An 18,088-nucleotide genomic window follows, 5' to 3' on the forward strand; every position below is an offset into this window, starting at 1 on the left:
AAATTGACACAATTAAGTAGCTCCAAGTTCTATCTCTATGGTTTGTTTCCTATTGATGTAGCCTTAAGCAGAGACTGGCGCAAATCACTTTCATGGAAAGGGGTTGCCAGGCTTCCAAAAAACTACGAGTTTCCTGAAATCTCAGGACACATTTTTTCTCCCAATCTTGATGACACTTTCAGGTAATGATCAGTACCCCAATCCCACTTCGCTCACCAAATTTTGTTCTTCTATTTTAAACCGTTCGTTGGCAGTAACGGTTTTAGTTTTTAGGTTTCACTCTTTTCTCCTATATGGATACATGTATTTGGAACTCTAAATCAAACACAGTTTGTGCTAGCTCTTTGAAACTTGACACAATAAAGTAGCTCCAAGTTCTATCTCTATGGTTTGTTTCCTATTGATGTAGCCCTAAACAGAGACTGGCGCAAATCACTTTCATTTAAAGGGGTTGCCAAGTTTCCAAAAAACTACGAGTTTCCTGAAATCTCAGCATACATTTTTTCACCCAATCTTGATGACACTTTCAGGTAATGATCAGTACCCCAATCCCACTTGGCTCAGCAAATTTCGTTCTTCTAGGTTAAACCGTTCGTCGGCAGTAACAGTTTTAATTTTTAGGTTTCACTCTGTTTTCTCCTATATGGATACATGTAGTTGGAAGTCTAAATCAAACACGGTTTGTGCTAGCTCTTTGAAACTTGACACAATAAAGTAGCTCCAAGTTCTATCTCTATGGTTTGTTTCCAATTGATGTAGCCCTAAGCAGAGACTGGCGCAAATAACTTTCATGGAAAGGGGTTGCCAATCTTCCAAAAAACTACGAGTTTCCTGAAATCTCAGCACACATTTTTTCACCCAATCTTGATGACACTTTCAGGTAATGATCAGTACCCCAATCCCACTTGGCTCACCAAATTTCGTTCTTCTAGGTTAAACCGTTCGTTGGCAGGAACAGTTTTAATTTTTAGGTTTCACTCTGTTTTCTCCTATATGGATACATGTAGTTGGAACTCTAAATCAAACACGGTTTGTGGTAGCTCTTTGAAACTTGACACAATAAAGTAGCTCCAAGTTCTATCTCTATGGTTTGTTTCCTATTGATGTAGCCCTAAACAGAGACTGGTGCAAATCACTTTCATTTAAAGGGGTTGCCAAGCTTCCAAAAAACTACGAGTTTCCTGAAATCTGAGCACACATTTTGTCACCCAATCTTGATGACACTTTCAGGTAATGATCAGTACCCCAATCCCCCTTGGCTCCCCCAATTTCTTTCTTCTAGGTTAAACCATTCGTTGGCCATAACAGTTTTAATTTTCAGGTTTCACTCTGTTTTCTCCTACTTTGATGCATGTAGTTGGAACTCTAAATCTAACACGGTTTGTGGTAGCTCTTTCAAACTTGACACAATAAAGTAGCTCCAAGTTCTATCTCTATGGTTTGTTTCCTATTGATGTAGCCCTAAGCAGAGACTGGCGCAAATCACTTTCATGGAAAGGGGTTGCCAGTCTTCCAAAAAACTACGAGTTTCCTGAAATCTCAGCACACATTTTTTCACCCAATCTTGATGACACTTTCAGGTAATGATCAGTACCCCAATCCCACTTGGCTCACCAAATTTCGTTCTTCTAGGTTAAACCGTTCGTTGGCAGTAACAGTTTTAATTTTAGGTTTCACTCTGTTTTCTCCTATATGGATACATGTAGTTGGAACTCTAAATCAAACACGGTTTGTGCTAGCTCTTTGAAACTTGACACAATAAAGTAGCTCCAAGTTCTATCTCTATGGTTTGTTTCCTATTGATGTAGCCCTAAGAAGAGACTGGCGCAAATCACTTTAATTGAAAGGGGTTGCCAATCTTCCAAAAAACTACGAGTTTCCTGAAATCTCAGCACACATTTTTTCACCCAATCTTGATGACACTTTCAGGTAATGATCAGTACCCCAATCCCACTTGGCTCACCAAATTTCGTTCTTCTAGGTTAAACCGTTCGTTGGCAGGAACAGTTTTAATTTTTAGGTTTCACTCTGTTTTCTCCTATATGGATACATGTAGTTGGAACTCTAAATCAAACACGGTTTGTGGTAGCTCTTTGAAACTTGACACAATAAAGTAGCTCCAAGTTCTATCTCTATGGTTTGTTTCCTATTGATGTAGCCCTAAACAGAGACTGGTGCAAATCACTTTCATTTAAAGGGGTTGCCAAGCTTCCAAAAAACTACGAGTTTCCTGAAATCTGAGCACACATTTTGTCACCCAATCTTGATGACACTTTCAGGTAATGATCAGTACCCCAATCCCCCTTGGCTCCCCCAATTTCTTTCTTCTAGGTTAAACCATTCGTTGGCCATAACAGTTTTAATTTTCAGGTTTCACTCTGTTTTCTCCTACTTTGATGCATGTAGTTGGAACTCTAAATCTAACACGGTTTGTGGTAGCTCTTTCAAACTTGACACAATAAAGTAGCTCCAAGTTCTATCTCTATGGTTTGTTTCCTATTGATGTAGCCCTAAGCAGAGACTGGCGCAAATCACTTTCATGGAAAGGGGTTGCCAGTCTTCCAAAAAACTACGAGTTTCCTGAAATCTCAGCACACATTTTTTCACCCAATCTTGATGACACTTTCAGGTAATGATCAGTACCCCAATCCCACTTGGCTCACCAAATTTCGTTCTTCTAGGTTAAACCGTTCGTTGGCAGTAACAGTTTTAATTTTAGGTTTCACTCTGTTTTCTCCTATATGGATACATGTAGTTGGAACTCTAAATCAAACACGGTTTGTGCTAGCTCTTTGAAACTTGACACAATAAAGTAGCTCCAAGTTCTATCTCTATGGTTTGTTTCCTATTGATGTAGCCCTAAGAAGAGACTGGCGCAAATCACTTTAATTGAAAGGGGTTGCCAATCTTCCAAAAAACTACGAGTTTCCTGAAATCTCAGCACACATTTTTTCACCCAATCTTGATGACACTTTCAGGTAATGATCAGTACCCCAATCCCACTTGGCTCACCAAATTTCGTTCTTCTAGGTTAAACCGTTCGTTGGCAGGAACAGTTTTAATTTTTAGGTTTCACTCTGTTTTCTCCTATATGGATACATGTAGTTGGAACTATAAATCAAACACGGTTTGTGGTAGCTCTTTGAAACTTGACACAATAAAGTAGCTCCAAGTTCTATCTCTATGGTTTGTTTCCTATTGATGTAGCCCTAAACAGAGACTGGTGCAAATCACTTTCATTTAAAGGGGTTGCCAAGCTTCCAAAAAACTACGAGTTTCCTGAAATCTGAGCACACATTTTGTCACCCAATCTTGATGACACTTTCAGGTAATGATCAGTACCCCAATCCCCCTTGGCTCCCCCAATTTCTTTCTTCTAGGTTAAACCATTCGTTGGCCATAACAGTTTTAATTTTCAGGTTTCACTCTGTTTTCTCCTACTTTGATGCATGTAGTTGGAACTCTAAATCTAACACGGTTTGTGGTAGCTCTTTCAAACTTGACACAATAAAGTAGCTCCAAGTTCTATCTCTATGGTTTGTTTCCTATTGATGTAGCCCTAAGCAGAGACTGGCGCAAATCACTTTCATGGAAAGGGGTTGCCAGTCTTCCAAAAAACTACGAGTTTCCTGAAATCTCAGCACACATTTTTTCACCCAATCTTGATGACACTTTCAAGTAATGATCAGTACCCCAATCCCACTTGGCTCACCAAATTTCGTTCTTCTAGGTTAAACCGTTCGTTGGCAGTAACAGTTTTAATTTTAGGTTTCACTCTGTTTTCTCCTATATGGATACATGTAGTTGGAACTCTAAATCAAACACGGTTTGTGCTAGCTCTTTGAAACTTGACACAATAAAGTAGCTCCAAGTTCTATCTCTATGGTTTGTTTCCTATTGATGTAGCCCTAAGAAGAGACTGGCGCAAATCACTTTAATTGAAAGGGGTTGCCAATCTTCCAAAAAACTACGAGTTTCCTGAAATCTCAGCACACATTTTTTCACCCAATCTTGATGACACTTTCAGGTAATGATCAGTACCCCAATCCCACTTGGCTCACCAAATTTCGTTCTTCTAGGTTAAACAGTTCGTTGGCAGTAACAGTTTTAATTTTTAGTTTTCACTCTGTTTTCTCCTATATGGATACATGTAGTTGGAACTCTAAATCAAACACGGTTTGTGCTAGCTCTTTGAAACTTGACACAATAAAGTAGCTCCAAGTTCTATCTCTATGGTTTGTTTCCTATTGATGTAGCCCTAAGCAGAGACTGGCGCAAATCACTTTCATGGAAAGGTGTTGCCAATCCTCCAAAAAACTACGAGTTTCCTGAAATCTGAGCACACATTTTTTCACCCAATCTTGATGACACTTTCAGGTAATGATCAGTACCCCAATCCCACTTGGCTCACCAAATTTCGTTCTTTTAGGTTAAACCGTTCGTTGGCAGTAACAGTTTTAATTTTTAGGTTTCACTCTGTTTTCTCCTATATGCATACATGTAGTTGGAAGTCTAAATCAAACACAGCTTGTGCTAGCTCTTTGAAACTTGACACAATAAAGTAGCTCCAAGTTCTATCTCTATGTTTTGTTTCCTATTGATGTAGCCCTAAACAGAGACTGGCGCAAATCACTTTCATTTAAAGGGGTTGCCACGCTTCCAAAAAACTACGAGTTTCCTGAAATCTCAGCATACATTTTTTCACCCTATCTTGATGACACTTTCAGGTAATGATCAGTACCCCAATCCCACTTGGCTCAGCAAATTTCGTTCTTCTAGGTTAAACCGTTCCTCGGCAGTAACAGTTTTAATTTTTAGGTTTCACTCTGTTTTCTCCTATATGGATACATGTAGTTGGAAGTCTAAATCAAACATGGTTTGTGCTAGCTCTTTGAAACTTGACACAATAAAGTAGCTCCAAGTTTTATCTCTATGGTTTGTTTCCTATTGATGTAGCCCTAAGCAGAGACTGGCGCAAATCACTTTCATGGAAAGGGGTTGCCAAGGTTCCAAAAAACTACGAGTTTCCTGAAATCTCAGCACACATTTTTTCACCCAATCTTGATGACACTTTCAGGTAATGATCAGTACCCCAATCCCACTTCGCTCACCAATTTTCGTTCTTCTAGGTTTTACCGTTCGTTGGCAGTAACAGTTTTAATTTTTAGGTTTCACTCTGTTTTCTCCTATATGGATACATGTAGTTGGAAGTCTAAATCAAACACAGCTTGTGCTAGCTCTTTGAAACTTGACACAATAAAGTAGCTCCAAGTTCTATCTCTATGTTTTGTTTCCTATTGATGTAGACCTAAACAGAGACTGGCGCAAATCACTTTCATTTAAAGGGGTTGCCACGCTTCCAAAAAACTACGAGTTTCCTGAAATCTCAGCATACATTTTTTCACCCTATCTTGATGACACTTTCAGGTAATGATCAGTACCCCAATCCCACTTGGCTCAGCAAATTTCGTTCTTCTAGGTTAAACCGTTCCTCGGCAGTAACAGTTTTAATTTTTAGGTTTCACTCTGTTTTCTCCTATATGGATACATGTAGTTGGAAGTCTAAATCAAACATGGTTTGTGCTAGCTCTTTGAAACTTGACACAATAAAGTAGCTCCAAGTTTTATCTCTATGGTTTGTTTCCTATTGATGTAGCCCTAAGCAGAGACTGGCGCAAATCACTTTCATGGAAAGGGGTTGCCAAGGTTCCAAAAAACTACGAGTTTCCTGAAATCTCAGCACACATTTTTTCACCCAATCTTGATGACACTTTCAGGTAATGATCACTACCCCAATCCCACTTGGCTCACCAAATTTCGTTCTTCTAGGTTAAACCGTTCGTTGGCAGTAACAGTTTTAATTTTTAGGTTTCACTCTGTTTTCTCCTATATGGATACATGTAGTTGGAACTCTAAATCAAACACGGTTTGTGCTAGCTCTTTGAAACTTGACACAATAAAGTAGCTCCAAGTTCTATCTCTATGGTTTGTTTCCTATTGATGTAGCCCTAAGCAGAGACTGGCGCAAATCACTTTCATGGAAAGGGGTTGCCAAGCTTCCAAAAAACTATGAGTTTCCTGAAATCTCAGCACACATTTTTTCACCCAATCTTGATGACACTTTCAGGTAATGATCAGTACAACAAATCCCACTTGGCTCATGAAATTTCGTTCTTCTAGGTTAAACCTTTCCTTGGCAGTAACAGTTTTAATTTTTAGGTTTCACTCTGTTTTCTCCTATATGGATACATGTAGTTGGAACTCTAAATCAAACACGGTTTGTGCTAGCTCGTTGAAACTTGACATAATAAAGTAGCACCAAGTTCTATCACTATGGTTTGTTTCCTATTGATGTAGCCCTAAGCAGAGACTGGCGCAAATCACTTTCAGGGAAAGGGGTTGCCCATCTTCCAAAAAACTACGAGTTTCCTGAAATCTGAGCACACATTTTTTCACCCAATCTTGATGACACTTTCTGGTAATGATCAGCACCCCAATCCCACTTGGCTCACCAAATTTCGTTCTTCTAGGTTAAACCGTTCGTTGGCAGTAACAGTTTTAACTTTTAGGTTTCACTCAATTTTCTCCTATATGAATACACGTAGTTGGAAGTCTAAATCAAACACGGTTTGTGCTAGCTCTTTGAAACTTGACACAATAAAGTAGCTCCAAGTTCTATCTCTATGGTTTGTTTCCTATTGATGTAGCCCTAAGCAGAGACTGGCGCAAATCACTTTCATGGAAAGGGGTTGCCAATATTCCAAAAATTTACGAGTTTCCTGAAATCTCAGCACACATTTTTTCACCCAATCTTGATGACACTTTCAGGTAATGATCAGTACCCCAATCCCACTTGGCTCACCAAATTTCGTTCTTCTAGGTTAAACCGTTCGTTGGCAGTAACAGTTTTAATTTTTAGGTTTCACTCTGTATTCTCCTATATGGATACATGTAGTTGGAAGTCTAAATCAAAACGGTTTGTGCTAGATCTTTGAAACTTGACACAATAAAGTAGCTAAAGTTCTATCTCTATGGTTTGTTTCCTATTGATGTAGCCCTAAGCGGAGACTGGCACAAATCACTTTCATGGAAAGGGGTTGCCAATCTTCCAAAAAACTACGAGTTTCCTGAAATCTCAGCACATATTTTTTCACCCAATCTTGATGACACTTTCAGGTAATGATCACAACCCGAATCCCACTTGGCTCACCAAATTTCGTTCTTCTATTTTAAACCGTTCGTTGGCAGTAACAATTTTAATTTTTAGGTTTAACTCTGTTTTCTCCTATATGGATACATGTAGTTGGAACTCTAAATCAAACACGGTTTGTGCTAGCCCTTTGAAACTTGACACAATAAAGTAGCTCAAAGGTCTATCTCTATGGTTTGTTTCCTATTAATGTAGCCCTAAGCAGAGACTGGTGCAAATCACTTTCATTTAAAGGGGTTGCCAAGCTTCCAAAAAACTACAAGTTTCCTGAAATCTCAGCACACATTTTTTCACCCAATCTTGATGACACTTTCAGGTAATGATCAGTAAAACAAATCCCACTTGGTTCACCAAGTTTCTTTCTTCTAGGTTAAACCGTTCGTTGGCAGTAACAGTTTTAATTTTTAGGTTTCAATCTTTTTTCTCCTATGTGGATACATGTAGTTGGAACTCTAAATCAAACATGGTTTGTGCTAGCTCTATGAAACTTGACACAATAAAGTAGCTCCAAGTTCTATCACTATGGTTTGTTTCCTATTGATGTAGCCCTAAGCACAGACTGGCGCAAATCACTTTCATGGAAAGAGGTTGCCAAGCTTCCAAAAAACTATGAGTTTCCTGAAATCTCAGCACACATTTTTTCACCCAATCTTGATGACACTTTCAGGTAATGATCACTACCCCAATCCCACTTGGCTCACCAAATTTCATTCTTCTAGGTTAAACCGTTCATTGGCAGTAACAGTTTTAATTTTTAGGTTTCACTCTGTTTTCTCCTATATGGATACATGTAGTTGGAACTCTAAATCCAACACGGTTTGTGCTAGCTTTTGAAACTTGACACAATAAAGTAGCTCCAAGTTCTATCTCTATGGTTTGTTTCCTATTGATGTAGCCCTAAGCAGAGACTGGCGCAAATCACTTTCATGGAAAGGGGTTCCCAAGCTTCCAAAAAACTACGAGTTTCCTGAAATCTAAGCACACATTTTTTCACCCAATCTTGATGACACTTTCAGGTAATGATCAGTACCCCAATCCCACTTGGCTCACCAAATTTCGTTCTTCTAGTTTAAACCGTTTGGTGGCAGTAACAGTTTTAATTTTTAGGTTTCACTCTGTTTTCTCCTATATGGATACATGTAGTTGGAACTCTAAATCAAACACGGTTTGTGCTAGCTCTTTGAAACTTGACACAATAAAGTAGCTCCAAGTTAATCTCTGTGGTTTGCTTCTTATTGATATAGCCCTAAGCAGAGACTTGGGCAAATCACTTTCATGGAAAGGGGTTGCCAAGCTTCCAAAAAACTACGAGTTTCCTGAAATCTCAGCACACATTTTTTCACCCAAACTTGATGACACTTTCATGTAATGATCAGTACCTCAATCTCACGTGGCTCACCAAATTTCGTTCTTCTAGGTTAAACCGTTCTTTGGCAGTAATTGTTTTAATTTTTAGGTTTCACTCTGTTTTCTCCTATATGGATGCATGTAGTTGGAACTATAAATCGAACACAGTTTGTGCTAGCTCATTGAAACTTGACACAATAAAGTAGCTCCAAGTTCTATCTCTATGGTTTGTTTCCTATTGATGTAGCCCTAAGCAGAGACTGGTGCAAATCACTTTCATGGAAAGGTGTTGCAAAGCTTCCAAAAAAGTACGAGTTTCCTGAAATCTCAGCACACATTTTTTCACCCAATCTTGATGACACTTTCAGATAATGATCAGTACCCCAATCCCACTTAACTCACCAAATTTCTTTCTTGTAGGTTAAACCGTTCATTGGCAGTAACAGTTTTAATTTTTAGGTTTCACTCTGTTTTCTCCTATGTGGATACATGTAGTTGGAACTCTAAATCAAACACGGTTTGTGCTAGTTCTTTGAAACTTGACACAATAAAGTAGCTCCAAGTTGTATCTCTATGGTTTGTTTCTTATTGATGTAGCCCTAAGCAGAGACTGGCGCAAATCACTTTCATGGAAAGGGGTTGCCAGGCTTCCAAAAAACTACGAGATTCCTGAAATCTCAGGACACATTCTTTCACCCAATCTTGATGACACTTTCAGGTAATGATCAGTCCCCCAATCCCACTTGGTTCACCAAATTTCGTTCTTCTAGTTTAAACCGTTCGTTGGCAGTAACAGTTTTAATTTTTAGGTTTCACTCTGTTTTCGCATATATGGATACATGTAGTTAGAACTCTAAATCAAACACGGTTTGTGCTAGCTCTTTGAAAATTGACACAATTAAGTAGCTCCAAGTTCTATCTCTATGGTTTGTTTCCTATTGATGTAGCCTTAAGCAGAGACTGGCGCAAATCACTTTCATGGAAAGGGGTTGCCAGGCTTCCAAAAAACTACGAGTTTCCTGAAATCTCAGGACACATTTTTTCTCCCAATCTTGATGACACTTTCAGGTAATGATCAGTACCCCAATCCCACTTGGCTCACCAAATTTTGTTCTTCTATTTTAAACCGTTCGTTGGCAGTAACGGTTTTAGTTTTTAGGTTTCACTCTTTTCTCCTATATGGATACATGTATTTGGAACTCTAAATCAAACACAGTTTGTGCTAGCTCTTTGAAACTTGACACAATAAAGAAGCTCCAAGTTCTATCTCTATGGTTTGTTTCCTATTGATGTAGCCTTAAGCAGAGACTTGGGCAAATCACTTTCATGGAAAGGGGTTGCCAAGCTTCCAAAAAACTAAGAGTTTCCTGAAATCTCAGCACACATTTTTTCACCCAAACTTGATGACACTTTCATGTAATGATCAGTACCTCAATCTCACGTGGCTCACCAAATTTCGTTCTTCTAGGTTAAACCGTTCGTTGGCAATAACGGTTTTAATTTTTAGGTTTCACTCTGTTTTCTCCTATATGGATGCATGTAGTTGGAACTATAAATCAAACACAGTTTGTGCTAGCTCTTTTAAACTTGACACAATAAAGTAGCTCCAAGTTCTCTCTCTATGGTTTGTTTCCTATTGGTGTAGCCCTAAGCAGAGACGGGCGCAAATCACTTATATTGAAAGGGGTTGCCCAGCTTCCAAAAAAGTAGGAGTTTCCTGAAATCTCAGCACACATTTTTTCACCCAATCTTGATAACACTTTCAGGTAATGATCAGTACCCCAATCCCACTTGGCTCAACAAATTTCGTTCTTCTAGGTTAAACCGTTCGTTGGCAGTAACAGTGTTAATTTTTAGGTTTCACTCTGTTTTCTCCTATATGGATACAAGTATTTGGAACTCTAAATCAAACACGGTTTGTGCTACCTCTTTGAAACTTGCCACAATAAAGTAGCTCCAAGTTCTATCTCTATGGTTTGTTTCCTATTGATGTGGCCTTAAGCAGGGACTGGCGCCAATAATTCATGGAAAGGGGTTGCCAAGCTCCCAAAAAACTACGAGTTTCCTGAAATCTCAGCACACATTTTTTCACCCAATATTGAAGACACTTTCAGGTAATGATCACTACCCCAATCCCAGTTGGGTCACCAAATTTTGTTCTTCTAGGTTAAACCGTTCGTTGGCACTAACAGTTTTAATTTTTAGTTTTCACTCTGTTTTCTCCTATATGGATACATGTAGTTGGAACAATAAATCAAACTCGGTTTGTGCTAGCTCTTTGAAACTTGACAAAATAAAGTAGCACCAAGTTCTATCTCTATGCTTTGTTTCCTATTGATGTAGCCCTAAGCAGAGACTGGCGCAAATCACTTTCATGGAAAGGGGTTGCCAAGCTTCCAAAAAACATCGAGTTTCCTGAAATCTCAGCACACATTTTTTCACCCAATCTTGATGACACTTTCAGGTAATGATCAGTACCCCAATCCCACTTGGCTCATCAAATTTCATTCTCCTAGGTTAAACCGTTCGTTGGCAGTAACAGTTTTAATTTTTAGGTTTCACTCTGTTTTCTCCTATATGGATACATGTAGTTGGAACTCTAAATCAAACACGGTTCGTGCTAGCTCTTTGAAACTTGACGCAATAATGTAGCTTCAAGGTCTATCTCTATGGTTTGTTTCCTATTCATGTAGCCCTAAGCAGAGACTGGCGCAAATCAGTTTCATGGAAGGGGGTTGCCAAGCTTCCAAAAAACTACGAGTTTCCTGAAATCTCAGCACACATTTTTTCACCCAATCTTGATGACACTTTCAGGTAATGATCAGTACCGGAATCCCACTTGGCTCACCAAATTTCGTTCTTCTAGGTTAAACCGTTCGTTGGCAGTAACAGTTTTAATTTTTAGGTTTCACTCTGTTTTCTCCTATATGGATACATGTAGTTGGAACTCTAAATCAAACACGGTTTGTGCTAGCTCTTTAAAACTTGACACAATAAAGTAGCACAAAGATCTATATCTATGGTTTGTTTCCTATTGATGTAGCCCTAAGCAGAGACTGGGGCAAATCACTTTCATGGAAAGGGGATGCCCAGCTTCCAAAAAACTACGAGTTTCCTGAAATCTCAGCACACATTTTTTCTCCCAATATTGATGACACTTTCAGGTAATGATCAGTACGCCAATCCCACTTGGCTAACCAAATTCCGTTCTTCTCGGTTAAACCATTCGTTGGCAGTAACAGTTTTAATTATTAGGTTTCACTCTGTTTTCTCCTATATGGATACATGTAGTTGGAACTCTAAATCAAACACGTTTTGTGCTACCTCATTGAAACTTGACACAATAAAGCTGCTCCAAGTTCTATCTCTATGGTTTGTTTCCTATTGATGTAGCCCTAAGCAGAGACTGGCGCAAATCACTTTCATGGAAAGGGGTTGCCAAGCTTCCAAAAAACTACGAGTTTCCTGAAATCTCAGCACACATTTTTTCACCCAATCTTGATGACACTTTCAGGTAATGATCAGTACGCCAATCCCACTTGGCTCACCAAATTTCGTTCTTCTAGTTTAAACCGTTCGTTGGCAGCAACAGTTTTAATTATTAGGTTTCACTCTGTTTTCTCCTATATGGATACATGTAGTTGGAACTCTAAATCAAACACGGTTTGTGCTACCTCTTTGAAACTTGACACAATAAAGTAGCTCCAAGTTCTAACTCTATGTTTTTTTTCCTATTTATGTAGGCCTAAGCAGAGACTGGCGCAAATCAGTTTCATGGAAGGGGGTTGCCAAGCTTCCAAAAAACTACGAGTTTCCTGAAATCTCACCACATATTTTTTCACCCAATCTTGATGACACTTTCAGGTAATGATCACTACCCCAATCCCACTTGGCTCACCAAATTTTGTTCTTCTAGGTAAAAAGGTCTGTTGGCAGTAACAGTTTTAATTTTTAGGTTTCACTCTGTTTTCTCCTATATGGATACATGTAGTTGGAACTCTAAATCAAACACGGTTTGTGCTAGCTCTTTAAAAGTTGACACAATAAAGTAGCACAAAGATCTATATCTATGGTTTGTTTCCTATTGATGTAGCCATAAGCAGAGACTGGCGCAAATCACTTTCATGGAAGGGGGTTGCCAAGCGTCCAAATAACTACCAGTTTCCTGAAATCTCAGCACACATTTTTTCACCCAATCTTGATGACACTTTCAGGTAATGATCATTACCCCAATCCCACTTGGCTCACCAAATTTCGTTCTTCTAGGTTAAACCGTTCGTTGGCAGTAACAGTTTAAATTTTTAGGTTTCACTCTGTTTTCTCCTATATGGATACATGTAGTTGGAACTCTAAATCAAACACGGTTTGTGCTAGCTCTTTCAAACTTGACACAATAAAGCAGCTCTAAGTTCTATCTCTATGGTTTGTTTCCTATTGATGTAGCCCTAAGCAGAGACTGGCGCAAATGACTTTAATTTAAAGGGGTTGCCAAGCTTCCAAAAAACTACGAGTTTCCTAAAATCTCAGCACACATTTTTTCACCCAATCTTGTTGACACTTTCAGGTAATGATCAGTACCCCAATCCCACTTGGCTCACCAAATTTCGTTCTTCTAGGTTAAACCGTTCGTTGGCAGTAACAGTTTTAATTTTTAGGTTTCACTCTGTTTTCTCCTATATGGATACATGTAGTTGGAACTCTAAATCAAACACAGTTTGTGCTATCTCTTTAAAACTTCACACAATAAAGTAGCACAAGGATCTATATCTATGGTTTGTTTCCTATTGATGTAGCCCTAAGCAGAGACTGGGGAAAATCACTTTCATGGAAAGGGGTTGCCCAGCTTCCAAAAACTACGAGTTTCCTGAAATCTCAGCACACATTTTTTCACCCAATCTTGATGACACTTTCAGGTAATGATCAGTACCCCAATGCCACGTGGCTCACCAAATTTCGTTCTTCTAGGTTAAACCGTTCGTTGGCAGTAACAGTTTAGTTTTTAGGTTTCACTCTGTTTTCTCCTATATGGATACACCTAGTTGGAACTCTAAATCAAACACAGTTTGTGCTAGCTCTTTGAAACTTGACACAATAAAGAAGCTCCAAGTTCTATCTCTATGGTTTGTTTCCTATTGTTGTAGCCTTAAGCAGAGACTTGGGCAAATCACTTTCATGGAAAGGGGTTGCCAAGCTTCCAAAAAACTAAGAGTTTCCTGAAATCTCAGCACACCTTTTTTTCACCCAAACTTGATGACACTTTCATGTAATGATCAGTACCTCAATCTCACGTGGCTCACCAAATTTCGTTCTTCTAGGTTAAACCGTTCTTTGGCAGTAATTGTTTTAATTTTTAGGTTTCACTCTGTTTTCTCCTATATGGATGCATGTAGTTGGAACTATGCATCAAACACGGTTTGTGCTAGCTCTTTGAAACTTGACACAATAAAGTAGCTCCAAGTTCTATCTCTATGGTTTGTTTCCTATTGATGTAGCCCTAAGCAGAGACTAGCGCTAATCACTTTCATGGAAAGTGGTTGCCAAGCTTCCAAAAAACTACGAGTTTCCTGAAATCTCAGCACACATTTTTTCACCCAATCTTGATGACACTTTCAGGTAATGATCAGTACGCCAATCCCACTTGGCTCACCAAACTTCGTTCTTCTAGTTTAAACAGTTCGTTGGCAGTAACAGTTTTAATTTTTAGGTTTCAATCTGTTTTCTCCTATGTGGATACATGTAGTTGGAAATCTAAATCAAACACGGTTTGTGCTACCTCTTTGAAACTTGACACAATAAAGTAGCTCCAAGTTCTATCTCTATGTTTTTTTTTTCCTATTTATGTAGCCCTAAGCAGAGACTGGCGCAAATCAGTTTCATGGAAGGGGGTTGCCAAGCTTCCAAAAAACTACGAGTTTCCTGAAATCTCACCACATATTTTTTCACCCAATCTTGATGACACTTTCAGGTAATGATCACTACCCCAATCCCACTTGGCTCACCAAATTTTGTTCTTCTAGGTAAAAACGTACGTTGGCAGTAACAGTTTTAATTTTTAGGTTTCACTCTGTTTTCTCCTATATGGATACATGTAGTTGGAACTCTAAATCAAACACGGTTTGTGCTAGCTCTTTAAAACTTGACACAATAAAGTAGCACAAAGATCTATATCTATGGTTTGTTTCCTATTGATGTAGCCCTAAGCAGAGACTGGCGCAAATCACTTTCATGGAAGGGGGTTGCCAAGCTTCCAAAAAACTAGGAGTTTCCTGAAATCTCAGCACACATTTTTTCACCCAATCTTGATGACACCTTCAGGTAATGATCATTACCCCAATCCCACTTGGCTCACCAAATTTCGTTCTCCTAGGTTAAACCGTTCGTTGGCAGTAACAGTTTAAATTTTTAGGTTTCACTCTGTTTTCTCCTATATGGATACATGTAGTTGGAAGTCTAAATCAAACACGGTTTGTGCTAGCTCTTTAAAACTTGACACAATAAAGTAGCACAAAGATCTATATCTATGGTTTGTTTCCTATTGATGTAGCCCTAAGCAGAGACTGGGGCAAATCACTTTCATGGAAAGGGGATGCCCAGCTTCCAAAAAACTACGAGTTTTCTGAAAAGTCAGCACACATTTTTTCTCCCAATCTTGATGACACTTTCAGGTAATTATCAGTACACCAATCCCACTTGGCTCACCAAATTTCGTTCTTCTAGGTTAAACCGTTCATTGGCAGTAACAGTTTTAATTTTTAGGTTTCACTCTGTTTTCTCCTATATGGATACATGTAGTTGGAAGTCTAAATCAAACACGGTTTGTGCTAGCTATTTGAAACTTGACACAATAAAGTAGCTCCAAGTTCTATCTCTATGGTTTGTTTCCTATTGATGTAGCCCTAAGCAGAGACTGGCGCAAATCACTTTCATGGAAAGGTGTTGCAAAGCTTCCAAAAAAGTACGAGTTTCCTGAAATCTCAGCACACATTTTTTCACCCAATCTTGATGACACTTTCAGATAATGATCAGTACCCCAATCCCATTTAACTCACCAAATTTCTTTCTTGTAGGTTAAACCGTTCGTTGGCAGTAACAGTTTTAATTTTTAGGTTTCACTCTGTTTTCTCCTATGTGGATACATGTAGTTGGAACTCTAAATCAAACACGGTTTGTGCTAGTTCTTTGAACTTGACACAATAAAGTAGCTCCAAGTTGTATCTCTATGGTTTGTTTCTTATTGATGTAGCCCTAAGCAGAGACTGGCGCAAATCACTTTCATGGAAAGGGGTTGCCAGGCTTCCAAAAAACTACGAGTTTCCTGAAATCTCAGGACACATTTTTTCACCCAATCTTGATGACACTTTCAGGTAATGATCAGTCCCCCAATCCCACTTGGTTCACCAAATTTCGTTCTTCTAGTTTAAACCGTTCGTTGGCAGTAACAGTTTTAATTTTTAGGTTTCACTCTGTTTTCGCATATATGGATACATGTAGTTAGAACTCTAAATCAAACACGGTTTGTGCTAGCTCTTTGAAAATTGACACAATTAAGTAGCTCCAAGTTCTATCTCTATGGTTTGTTTCCTATTGATGTAGCCTTAAGCAGAGACTGGCGCAAATCACTTTCATGGAAAGGGGTTGCCAGGCTTCCAAAAAACTACGAGTTTCCTGAAATCTCAGGACACATTTTTTCTCCCAATCTTGATGACACTTTCAGGTAATGATCAGTACCCCAATCCCACTTGGCTCACCAAATTTTGTTCTTCTATTTTAAACCGTTCGTTGGCAGTAACGGTTTTAGTTTTTAGGTTTCACTCTTTTCTCCTATATGGATACATGTATTTGGAACTCTAAATCAAACACAGTTTGTGCTAGCTCTTTGAAACTTGACACAATAAAGAAGCTCCAAGTTCTATCTCTATGGTTTGTTTCCTATTGATGTAGCCTTAAGCAGAGACTTGGGCAAATCACTTTCATGGAAAGGGGTTGCCAAGCTTCCAAAAAACTAAGAGTTTCCTGAAATCTCAGCACACCTTTTTTTCACCCAAACTTGATGACACTTTCATGTAATGATCAGTACCTCAATCTCACGTGGCTCACCAAATTTCCTTCTTCTAGGTTAAACCGTTCTTTGGCAGTAATTGTTTTAATTTTTAGGTTTCACTCTGTTTTCTCCTATATGGATGCATGTAGTTGGAACTATGCATCAAACACGGTTTGTGCTAGCTCTTTGAAACTTGACACAATAAAGTAGCTCCAAGTTCTATCTCTATGGTTTGTTTCCTATTGATGTAGCCCTAAGCAGAGACTGGCGCTAATCACTTTCATGGAAAGTGGTTGCCAAGCTTCCAAAAAACTACGAGTTTCCTGAAATCTCAGCACACATTTTTTCACCCAATCTTGATGACACTTTCAGGTAATGATCAGTACGCCAATCCCACTTGGCTCACCAAACTTCGTTCTTCTAGTTTAAACAGTTCGTTGGCAGTAACAGTTTTAATTTTTAGGTTTCAATCTGTTTTCTCCTATGTGGATACATGTAGTTGGAAATCTAAATCAAACACGGTTTGTGCTACCTCTTTGAAACTTGACACAATAAAGTAGCTCCAAGTTCTATCTCTATGTTTTTTTTTTCCTATTTATGTAGCCCTAAGCAGAGACTGGCGCAAATCAGTTTCATGGAAGGGGGTTGCCAAGCTTCCAAAAAACTACGAGTTTCCTGAAATCTCACCACATATTTTTTCACCCAATCTTGATGACACTTTCAGGTAATGATCACTACCCCAATCCCACTTGGCTCACCAAATTTTGTTCTTCTAGGTAAAAACGTACGTTGGCAGTAACAGTTTTAATTTTTAGGTTTCACTCTGTTTTCTCCTATATGGATACATGTAGTTGGAACTCTAAATCAAACACGGTTTGGCTAGCTCTTTAAAACTTGACACAATAAAGTAGCACAAAGATCTATATCTATGGTTTGTTTCCTATTGATGTAGCCCTAAGCAGAGACTGGCGCAAATCACTTTCATGGAAGGGGGTTGCCAAGCTTCCAAAAAACTAGGAGTTTCCTGAAATCTCAGCACACATTTTTTCACCCAATCTTGATGACACTTTCAGGTAATGATCATTACCACAATCCCACTTGGCTCACCAAATTTCGTTCTCCTAGGTTAAACCGTTCGTTGGCAGTAACAGTTTAAATTTTTAGGTTTCACTCTGTTTTCTCCTATATGGATACATGTAGTTGGAAGTCTAAATCAAACACGGTTTGTGCTAGCTCTTTAAAACTTGACACAATAAAGTAGCACAAAGATCTATATCTATGGTTTGTTTCCTATTGATGTAGCCCTAAGCAGGGACTGGGGCAAATCACTTTCATGGAAAGGGGATGCCCAGCTTCCAAAAAACTACGAGTTTTCTGAAAAGTCAGCACACATTTTTTCTCCCAATCTTGATGACACTTTCAGGTAATTATCAGTACACCAATCCCACTTGGCTCACCAAATTTCGTTCTTCTAGGTTAAACCGTTCATT

The sequence above is a fragment of the Spermophilus citellus genome, assembly GCF_964194105.1.
Source record: "Spermophilus citellus genome assembly, contig: SCAFFOLD_53, whole genome shotgun sequence".
NCBI classification, from domain to species: Eukaryota; Metazoa; Chordata; class Mammalia; order Rodentia; family Sciuridae; genus Spermophilus; species Spermophilus citellus.